Below are 10845 nucleotides of genomic sequence, written 5' to 3'. Positions count from 1 at the left end.
AACCCCAGGAGGAAGCCAGCCCCAAGCACTCCATCCAGGGAAGGAGGTGCCCTGGGGGGAAGGGGAGAAAGGGGTGAGCAAATGAGACAAACACACTTCAGGTAACTGATTTACAGAGGTGCCATTTACTGGATTCCTTGTGGAAAACCACGTTCTTTGCACGTTCAGACATGATACAAGCACACCAAAGCAAAACCAAAGTCCACTGATGAATTTGTGATCCTTTCCACACCTCGAGTCCTGTTCTGGAGGAGCTGGAATCCAGGTGAGTGTGACTTTATCCACAAATGAACTCGTGCACTGAGAGGACTCTTCTCAATCCTCAGCATTTCTGATGCTTCACAGCATTTTTTGCAGAATTCATCCTAAAAGTGAAGCTCCCAGCAGGGCAGTCGGGTGAGAAGTGTGTGATGGCCTGGGAGCAGCAGGCACAGCTTCCAGGGAAAATTCAGCTTCTTGGAGCAGCCAGAGGGAGCAGGCTGGAGACTCCTCTCAGGAGCTGAGCTTCTCCTCCTCGCCTTTCCACCTTCCAGAGGGATGCAACAGCAAAGAGCACCAGGGTTTGGTTGGTGTTTGGCAGGAGCAGCCATGGAACAAACTCAATTTATTCAGCAGCAAGGAATCAACTCAGCCAGAGCTCATCCACTCCTTGTCCCTCGGATCCTTCAGCTGAAGGGTGGTGTGAGAGGCACACACTGCACAGCAGAGCCCGTGCTCATCCTTCCACCCATCCCTCCCTCCCTCCCAGCCCCCAAAACCAGACATTTCTATCGGATTCACCACCAGCCCACTGCTGAGACGCTGCTGGAGGTGGAGCTCTGCGAGTCGAGGCAGCAAAGAAATGATTCTGGAAGTGTCAGACATTTCAGTCCAGGAGATTAGAGATTCATTGACTGCAGTGTGGGAAGAGCTGTTAAATAAAAACAATTGCAAGCAGGCTCACCAAGGAAAGAAGAGATTCCTCCTTCATCTTGGAAATTATACATTTTTTTTTAATTGGTTGGAATGCCCTCATATATTGAAATACAGTGCAGAGCATTAGGTGAACAACAGAAAAACAGAAGAGAAAACGTGCATGGCTTGTTCACAGAAGTACCATGGATTTCATTGTTACATGTGGGGGTACACCAGAGCATCTCCTGGCATGACAGAACCTCATTCCCAACCAGGAAAATTCCAGAGGGGAAGAATTTGTGCTTAAAGAACAGCAGCCATGCAAACCAGGAGACAGAAATATCTTGATGTGCTTTGATTCCTTGGGCAAAGCACTTTTGGGTGCCTTTCCCCCTCCTACTCCCTGCTTTTACCTTGTATAAATGAGTCTCCACCTCTTTTTGGGCAGGGTAAAATCTATTTCCATGTTCTAGGGACAATTTCAAGGGAGGGTTTTTCCCTCCATGCATAAAAATAATCCCAAACTGTAAGACCTTACCCCACTGCATGACTTGTGTGGGTATCCAAGGAGTCAAAGGCACCAAAACTGTAACACAGGAGCAAAGTTCAGTCTGGGCCCAGGGTAAAAAACCAGAATTATTGCAGAATCCAAGACTGATGTACATCTTCTCCATTATTTAAAGCAGGATATTTTTAACTGGCTAGCAAAATCAAATTTTCAGGCATTCCTTTGTTTGGCAAAGGGAAAAGGAACCCCAAATATATCAAACACAGAGGCAGTGGATGAGAGTTTGCAAATTCCTCTCGTGAACCTGGGGATGCATTCAGCTCAAAGGAGCATAACAAGATACTCTGAATAACACAGAGAGATATTCTGAGCAATATTTGATGCACCTAATTACTGAGAACGTGCCTCACTGAGTTTTCCAGGAGCAGGATCAACGCCCTGCAGCTCCTTGCCCATGGATAGGATCTGTGCATTGCCAACCTGGATTGAGCTCAGGAGCATTGGCACTGATTCCATGATTCCAGGTAAAAAAACTCATGAATCCAAAGGAAAAAAATAGATTTGTATGGCATGAGAGTTGTAGTCATCCTACTGAAGACCTAAAGCAACTCCACAGATGATGATGGAGCAATTCCCAGTTTGGTTTTGGCCTTGGAATGAGGGCCCAGGTTAAACCAGGGATCCCAACCCTCCTCTGGACTTGGCCACGCATTTCTCAACGCCCAAAAAAGAAGCTGAAACCAGCCAATCCAGCACCCCAATTACCTCTATAAAAACATCTCGGACTCCAGCACTCATCCAGCAGCTCCAAATGCCAGCCCCATCCCAACCAACCCAAGAGAGGCTCCTGGCTGAAAATTCCATCTTTCCAACGGATCCCTCGGAACAGATCTGCCTTTTCCTCTGCTATTGACTAAGACTGAAAATTCCAGCTAGGCATATTCATTTCCTCTAAATACCTGATTGCCTTCCATGGAAAATATTATCTTGAGGAAGAGCCCAATGAAATTGTGCAACTCTTTGCAACCTTTGGTGTTGCAGTATCAGGTGGGGAAGCAGCAGCAATACTGGAAAACACAGGATATCTTCGGGAAACCCCATGTATTATTAGGTTTGATGAGATCCATTTTCTTGATGGCTTCTGAAAGATCTTTGTGCTAATTAGCTAAGAATACCACTGAATTATTTAATTATCTCTACTTTTGTGCCATAAAATATGTTGTCATATCACACTCTGTCTTGCTGTTGCTCTTCATACTTAATGATGCCTTTAGAGTTCCTGATTTCCTTTGTTCTCCCTCTGCAAGTGGTTTTTGGTGGTGCTGGGAAAGGAGGGGAGAGCGCAGAGGGGAGGCCAAGCAAAATCTCGGATTTTGAAGAAATTTGGATGTGTGGGAAAATCTTTACACATGCTCATTTCCAGCTCCCTGTGCCATACTCAAAATCTATAGATTTATTGCTAATCCAACCAGGAATTCTTTCCAGAGAGGAGAAAAAAAAAAAAAAAAAAAAAAAAAAAAGGGAGAAAACACTCATTTGGAAAAAATTAAAAATCGGCAAGGAATGCTTTTTTTTTTTTTTTTTTAACCAAGGAAGAGGTAAATTATGATAATTACTCTGACTGGTAGGGTCCTTAAGCATTACTAATTAGCATTTATTGCCTGGATTATTGAAACAATGTGTGTGTTCCCAAGAGTGAGGAAGAACTGGGATGCTCTTTCCTTGGGAGCCCTGGGAAAAAGGCAGGGCAGCAGGAATGCAGCACAGTTGGCACCGAGGCTCCTCGTGCAGAACTGGAATTGTACCTTTGGGAAACCCACGCCTTGAACTCCTCAACCCTGCCTTGCCTTCCCCCCTCCTCGCTCCCCGAGAAGGGAACAAAATTTAGGGTGGAAAAAGGAGGAGAAGGAACAATCCAAATGGTTTGGCAGTGGTCGGAGGTGCAGTTGGATGCTCTGGGAATTGCAGTGACTGGGAATTGCAATTCCAGGGATTGTGCACAAACCTCCTAGGAATAAACATTTTGTTGCTCTAAAGCACTGAGGTATGGCCAAGCACTGCCTTACACAGGAGTTAAAGGGTTAACAAATCCAACAAAAAACAGGAATATTATGGTATTTCCAACTGGCATTTTGACCGACTTTGTGAAGAGCGTGCAATCAGATTTCGGCATCAACAATTGCATTTTAATATCGAGCATTTATAATGTGATTTAAGTTCAGAATTAGAAATCGATCAGGAATTAATCAATCATCTAATCAGCACTAGCCACTACACAGCATCTCAACTGCAATTTGCTATCTGGCCCAATAAATCCTTAAGTACCTTGGAAATGATTCAGGGAAGAAAGGCAGTAAAAGTATTCTTTTTTCTTTTTCTTTTTCTTTTTTTTTTTTTTTTTTTGTAGCTGCAACACTGTGCAACTTTAGGTCCTGTTAAACCCCTGGAAATAAAAATAAAAAGAGCAACAATGGCAAACTGCAAATGCCTCGGACCTTTTATTTTTACCTTTTCCTGCCACCAAACCCTGTGTGCCTTTCAACTTGGGAGAGCAAGTTCCAACTCAGCCACAACGAGGTCAAAGTCACCAAGCTCAAAGCTACAGACAAAACTCTCAGACACCAGAGTTTTGCAAAAGTTCAGATTTTTCTTTTTTTAAATAACTGTATATAAATAAAAAATCCCATGCCTCATTTGCTTATCTTTCTCCTTCTTAATTATTGGCATCATATATTGCACAGAATATTTAGCAATGCGTTATATTAAATATTGTGGCAGTGTATTAGATACACTTTTAATTGAAACTCAATGCAGCCTGGTGTTTTTTTATTTTGTGCTGAAAAAGATCTTCAATCCTTATTAAGCTTTACTTATTCTATTTATTGATTAGATTAATGCCTAATAATTATTTTCTCTTCTATTTTCGTTGGAAGACACAAAACTGTCTTTTTGTCCACAGATTCGTTTTTTTTGTTTTTTTTTTTTTTTTTAATGGAAACATAAAATCGTGGAAACTGATGAAATTGTTGTTAGAAAAAACTCTGTAACACTAAAAGAAGAAAGCCTTGGAGCCAGGGGAATAAGCCAAAAAATAAACCTCGAGTGCCATATCCCTCCTTTTGTCTGCAGAAGGTAAAAACGGCGGCAGGAATCGTTCTGGGCTGAGCTGTATCTGCTGGAATAGAAACGATTCCGGCTGGGGATTTATCTGGAACAGAATACGATTCTGCTCTTTCTGGAAAACCATTCCGCCTGGGGATTTACCACGGGGCTGATTTTGAACATTTCTGGGCACGACCGAGAATCCCCCTGAACCTGCGCCTGGAATTCTGCAGCGAAGGGGGAAAATAAATAAATAAATAATAAGAAAAAAAAGGATGTTTGGGGGGGAATCCTTCCATTCCAGCCGCTATTCCCTCCTTTTCTCCCGGCTGCAAAACCATCCTCGGCGGAGCGCAAAATTCGCTTTTTCCCTTCTTATTTCCATTCCCCCTCCGCTCGTTTTTTATTATTTTGGGGCCACCTCTGTCCCTTTAAAGCCGCAGCCCCGGTAATTGATGTGTCTGGGCCAGTCTAGACTGGGAGCGGCTCCCAATTCGGCAGCGCGCAGGGGCGCGGAGCCTGCGCGGGTTCCGTCCTCCCCCTCCCTGCCCTTCCCCATCCAACCCTCCCCGCCCATTGTTTTGCCGCAGCCCCGCACCGCGGACACAATAGCGACCCCCGGGGAGGGGACAGCGGGGAATTGGGGGGCTCAAAACGCGGGGATCCCCCGCCTCGGGATGCGCGGGATGCGCGGGGATGCGCGGGGATGCGCGGGGGATCCAGCCCGGCCGTGCGGACAGAGCGCGCTCGCCCCTTGCCTTCCCTTCTGCGGGGGGAAAAATCGCGAGTGAAAGCTAGGGGAAAGGGAAAAAAGAAAATAAACAACACGAAAAAGCGCCACCGAAAAGCATCACCAAAAAAAAAAAGCACCCCCGAAAAAAGCACCAGGAAAAAAGCACCCCAAAAAGCATCAAAAAAAAAAAAAAATCCCAAAAAAAGCAGCCCCGAAAAAGCACCAGGAAAGAAACACCCCGAAAAAAGCACCCCGAAAAAAGCATCCCAAAAAGCATCAAAAAACAAACAAACAAACAAAAAAAGCAGCCCCGAAAAAGCACCGCGGAAAAGGACCCCCCAAAAAAGCACCAGGGAAAAAGCACACCGAAAAAAGCATCCCCAAAAAAAAAAAATCCCAAAAAAGCAGCCCCGAAAAAGCACCGCGAAAAAGGACCCCCCAAAAAAGCACCAGGAAAAAAAGCACACCGAAAAAAGCATCCCAAAAAGCATAAAAAAAAAAAAAAAATCCCAAAAAAAGCAGCCCCGAAAAAGCACCCAGAAAAAGGACCCCCCAAAAAAGCACCCGGAAAAAAGCACACCGAAAAAAGCATCCCAAAAAGCATCCCCAAAAAAAGCAGCCCCGAAAAAGCACCCAGAAAAAGGACCCCCCAAAAAAGCACCCAGAAAAAAATCACCCCGAAAAAATCACCCCGAAAAAAGCATCCCAAAAAGCATCCCCCAAAAAAGCAGCCCCGAAAAAGCACCGCGAAAAAGGACCCCCCAAAAAAGCACCCGGAAAAAAGCACACCGAAAAAAGCATCCCAAAAAGCATCCCCAAAAAAAGCAGCCCCGAAAAAGCACAGAAAAAGGACCCCCCCATAAAAAGCACCCAGAAAAAAATCACACTGAAAAAAGCATCCCCGAAAAAAGCATCCCAAAAAGCAGCCCCCAAAAAAGCAGCCCCGAAAAAGCACCGCGAAAAAGGACCCCAAAAAAATCACACCGAAAAAAGCACACTGAAAAAAGCACCCCGAATAAAGCATCCCAAAAACAATCCCCAAAAAAAGCAGCCCCGAAAAAGCACAGAAAAAGGACCCCCCCAAAAAAAGCACCCAGAAAAAAATCACACTGAAAAAAGCAGCCCCGAAAAATGCACCCCGAAAAACCATCCCCCAAAAAAAATCCCAAAAGAAGCAGCCCCGAAAAAGCACCGTGAAAAAGGACCCCCCCAAAAAAAAGCACCACGAAAAAGGACCCCCAAAAAAAGCATCCCCAAAAAAGGACACCGAGAAAAGCACACCGAAAAAAGCACCCCTAAAATGCATCCCGTAAAAAGCATCCCAAAAAAGCACCCCCTAAAAAAGCACATCGAATAAGCACCCCTAAAAAAGCATCCCAAAAAAGCACCCCAAAAAACCCGATTTTTAGCGGGTGTGGTAATGGCTGGACAAAGGTGCGGGGCTCCAGCGCTCCGCATTGCAAATTTACCACGCCAAGCAGGTAACAGAAAATAAATGTGGCTCGTTTTGGAATTAAAGAAGGTCTGGAATAATAGAGAAATTCAGGAGGACGAGGCTTTCTTGGCTTTTTTTTTTTTTTCCTTTTTTTCTCGCGGAGGTAAAACGCCCAGTGAAATTACAGTGGCAAAAAAAACCAGCTAAAATTCATGAAAAATAAAAAAAAAATCAAAATCAAAATCAAGCAAGCAACCTTTTCCAGTTCAATAACTGTTTAACAACAGGAACCAGCAAACATATCCTAAAGCTCTTAAATATCAAAATGTTACACCGTCAATTAATTTTTGGTGCATCGTTTTAAGTTCAAGCATTTGCATTCAAATATCCAACAGTAATTTGGTGCCATAACAAGGTACAGTAACTTCATTATAAATCGCCTTGCAGAACAGAGATAAGAAATACAGTTCCAACCATAATTAATTTTACAGCAACATAAAAAAATCTAATAAAGAAAAAGAGCAGCAGCAGGAAACATTTTGAACATTTCTGGTGCATCATTTACATATCATATTGCCCGGAAAAGCAGCAAAGCTGGAAATTCTAGAAAAGGACTCAAAAGAAAACTTCGGCATTTCTTTTTACTTTCCAACCATTAAAACATGCAACCATTTTATTCTGCACTTTTATTTTTCCAACCTATAAAATCCAACCCATCTCCTGGCTTTTTATATTTTTTTTATTTTTCCTCTCTCCTTTTTTTTTTTTCTTTAATTTCTTTAATTTTTTTATTCCTTTTTTTTTTTTTTTTGGTGTGTCCATAGAGCACATTTCCAAGATTAATCGTTCAGTTTTAAACTTGGAAGCATGAGGCATGCTGGGATTTCAGCTGAGGTCAAGCACCAATGTACCGAGCTGTTACTGTCACGCTCTCAGGGTACTCTGTGTTGCTCTCAAGAAGGGGGGGAAGGCAAAAAAAAAAAAAAATTAATTAATTAAAAAAAAAATCAAAATTGAGATGCTCTATGCACTGGCCTTCTGCAAAAAAAAAATCTTCTTTTACCACAGGCGTGATATTAATATTCCTCCATATTGAAATATCTATATTTATCGCTTTATTTACCTATATTAATTAATACGTCTGTGGATCGCCACGCACACCTCAATAACTGTATTTATATGCATCCATATCGTGTATATCTTATCTACACGCGCATATATAATAATCACTCTGTGTGTACACACATACACCCCCATATCTGGATCAGCTGGAAAATTATCTCGTGAATATACACACACACATTAAAAAAGAAAAAAAAATAACTAAAAAAATATCTGCGGTACGAACGCTAATTTTAATTTGATTTTTAGACAGAAAATGGCCATAACCACCGCCCTACATCAGCCGATGGAGACTAAGGAGGAGAAATACACTTATTTTTTCCTTAAAAGGTCTCTAAACACTATTGTATGTGTGTGTATACGGCTCTAAATATACACACCCGCGCTCACACATATACACATAGAGAGAGGAAATTTTTCTAAAATAAAATAAAGATGTCAAAGCACAACTCACAGCTCCCAAGAGCCTAACCCGTGGATTTAAAAGCTAAACATCACAAGTTAGGGTCTCAGGGATTGAGAGGGGCGCAACAAACTAGTCCTTGCAAAAAAAAAAAAAAAAAAAAAAAATTAAAAAAAAAAAAATACCAAAACCAACGGGGATCAAAAAATAATAATCATAAAAAAAAAAAGATCAAAAGGAGAAAGAGGAAAAGAATAGCAGGCAAGTTCAATTCATGGCTCAAGATTACAAAACAGGACACACAGGTGCAAGGAAAGAGCTTCTCTAAGGACCCTCTGTTGAGAGAATACATTCCATTTTTAATCGTTTATACAACAACAACAAAAAAAAAAAATCAAAAAATGACATGGCGCGGCAGGTTCCCTTCCAGCTCCCAACAAGGTCGCTTGCGACAAACCCACGAAAAAGTCGCCGCATTTAAATAACGAGGAGGAAGTGTGGGGCAGTGACGGAATTATTTTCATTGTTTCACCGAGGAGGAATGCAGCACCAGGAGCAGCAATCCGCCGCTCGCCCCGGCCCCGGCACAAAGCGAGGGCAGCGGCAGCGAGGCGCTGCCTCCCCGCCCCCTCCAGCCCCGCCGATGGAGAAAAACCCCCGAGTGGCCCAAAAAGCAGGTAAAAGCTGTAAAAACTCACCGTTCGAAGCGGGGCAGGCTCCGGTCACGGCGCTGCGGAGAAGGGCCGGGCAGTGCCCGCTGCGGGCTGGGTGCTTTGACACCCGAGCGGTGCGCGCTGCGCGCAGCTGGGCGCTCTTTAACATCATTCCCCCCTTTTTTTTTTGGTTAAAAAAAAAAAATAGGGGCTACAGGGAAAAGCGAGGGGAGAAAAAATAATAAAAAAAAAAAAAGAGGTGGTGGGGGGGTTGGTTGGTGGGGGGGTGTTGGGGGGAGGAAAGGGAAAGGAGCCGAATTCCTCCGCAGCTCCGCTCGCTGCCGCCCTCCGCGCTGCCCGGCAATGCCGCCGCCGCTGTTGTTATTATTATTATGATGAAGAGACGGGGCTGCTGGGGGGCTGCGGGAGCCGGGGCCAGCCCGGTGCCGGAGCGAGCCCCAGACTGTCAGCGGGGAGGAGGAGGAGGAGGAGGAGGAGGAGGAGGTGGAGGAGGAGGAGGAGGAGGAGGAGGAGGAAGGGCGCGGGCAGCAGCAGCGCCGCAGCCCCGGCCGCCCTCCCCTGCCAGCCGCCGGCCGGGGCTTCAAAGGAAAACCTGGAGAAAAAGCGGCTGGCCCGGGAGAGGAGGGTGCGAGCACACACACACACACACACACACACACACACACACAAAGGACTCCATCCTGCACCGACTCCTCTCTCCGAGCACCTTGTGCACCCCCAGCCAATGGAAATTTACGCCGGCCATAACCCAGAGCAGGATCCCGTCCCCGGCTTGCCACCTCCTTCCCTCCGCTCTTCTCCCCCTTCCCTCCCTCCGTCCCCCCCATCCCCACCCCCCCGCCCAAATAAATAATACGGGTCCGCACCCTCCACCCAGCTCTGCAGCCGCTGTAGGCCCAGCGGCATCGGCGGGGAGAAGGCGAAGCGCACCGGAGGGCCCGAGGTTAAAAATGCAAAATATCCGGCGCTGCCCAGGGCAGGTCCCCCCGGCCCGGCCCCGCCGCCGCCCGCCCGGGGCAGCGGTAACAGGCACCATTACGGAGCCATCATCATCATCATCATTCACTCCGTCCTTTTCTCACCTCAGGAGTCTGAGCCCATTCACCAAAGTCCTTCCTCGTCCAGGAGCTCAAATATTTTCTTTTTTTTTTTTTTTTTTTCTTTTTTTTTTTTTTTCCTTTCCTTCTGGATCAGCCAGTCCCGACATCATTAAACTATAGTCCTCCTCTTCCTCCTCCTTCCTTCTCCCCCTCTCTGTCTCCCCCTCTCTTTTTTTTTTTCTTTTTATTTCAAAAAAAGGGGGAGTGGGGGGGTGGCTGGGGGGTGTGGGGGGGAAGCAGACATAGCTGCATGAAGTGGCTGCCTTTTCGAAAGCACATTTAATCTTTCCTGGCTCCCCTAGGCTTCGATGAATTAGAAGGGAAAGGAGAGGAGAGGGGGAAAGAAAAAATCCAGGCAAGGGAGGCTGTTGAGGGACAGCAAGCATCAGGCTCAAATCAACGACCAGATGAAAATGTACTAGACCACACTGCCCCCTCTCTTCCTCTCGCTCTGTCTCCTTCTCTCTCACACACTCTCACTCCTGGAAAGCTTCAGTGTCTGGTTACAGACTCTTTTGGATCCTTCCCCCCCGCTCCCCACCCTCGCCCTTTGCCAACTATCCTAGAGATTCCTTGCATGCCTACTTAAATCTTTAACAGAATAAGGACCCGGCTCCCCCCGCCGCCAGCGCCGCACTCTCTCACACACTCACGCACTCTCTCACACACTCACGCACTCTCTCACACACTCACACACTCCACTGCCGGTCACCCTTCCCAATAATCTCTCAAGCTGCCGGCAGAATCCCGCCGGCGCATCCCCGCCGCATCCCCGCCGCATCCCCGCCGGGTACCAGCCCCGGCACCCTCCGGCGGCCGCTCCCGCTCCGCCTTCCCGAGGGGCTGCAGGGGCTGGAGGGGGGAGCAGAGGGGC

General features: G+C 45.9%; 1 long non-coding RNA gene across 3 annotated transcripts; it reads right to left on the bottom strand.

Annotated features, from left to right (window-relative positions):
• Positions 1–7306: 7306 nt before the first annotated feature.
• On the bottom strand, positions 7307–10044 carry LOC144247417 (uncharacterized). Of its 3 annotated transcripts, none has more exons than XR_013341131.1 (3): positions 9954–10044; positions 8896–9028; positions 7307–7624 (listed from the first exon to the last, which is right to left on the bottom strand). It is a non-coding gene; the product is annotated as an uncharacterized LOC144247417 (long non-coding RNA). The 3 variants fall into 3 exon arrangements; XR_013341130.1 differs by lacking the exon at positions 9954–10044 and adding an exon at positions 9738–9852; XR_013341129.1 differs by lacking the exon at positions 9954–10044 and having other exon boundaries at positions 8896–9308.
• Between the last annotated feature and the right edge of the window lie 801 nt (positions 10045–10845).

The sequence above is a fragment of the Lonchura striata genome, chromosome 23, assembly GCF_046129695.1.
Source record: "Lonchura striata isolate bLonStr1 chromosome 23, bLonStr1.mat, whole genome shotgun sequence".
NCBI classification, from domain to species: Eukaryota; Metazoa; Chordata; class Aves; order Passeriformes; family Estrildidae; genus Lonchura; species Lonchura striata.
The sequence above is the reverse complement of the archived record's forward strand: the minus strand, read 5'-3'. Positions and strand labels throughout refer to the sequence as shown.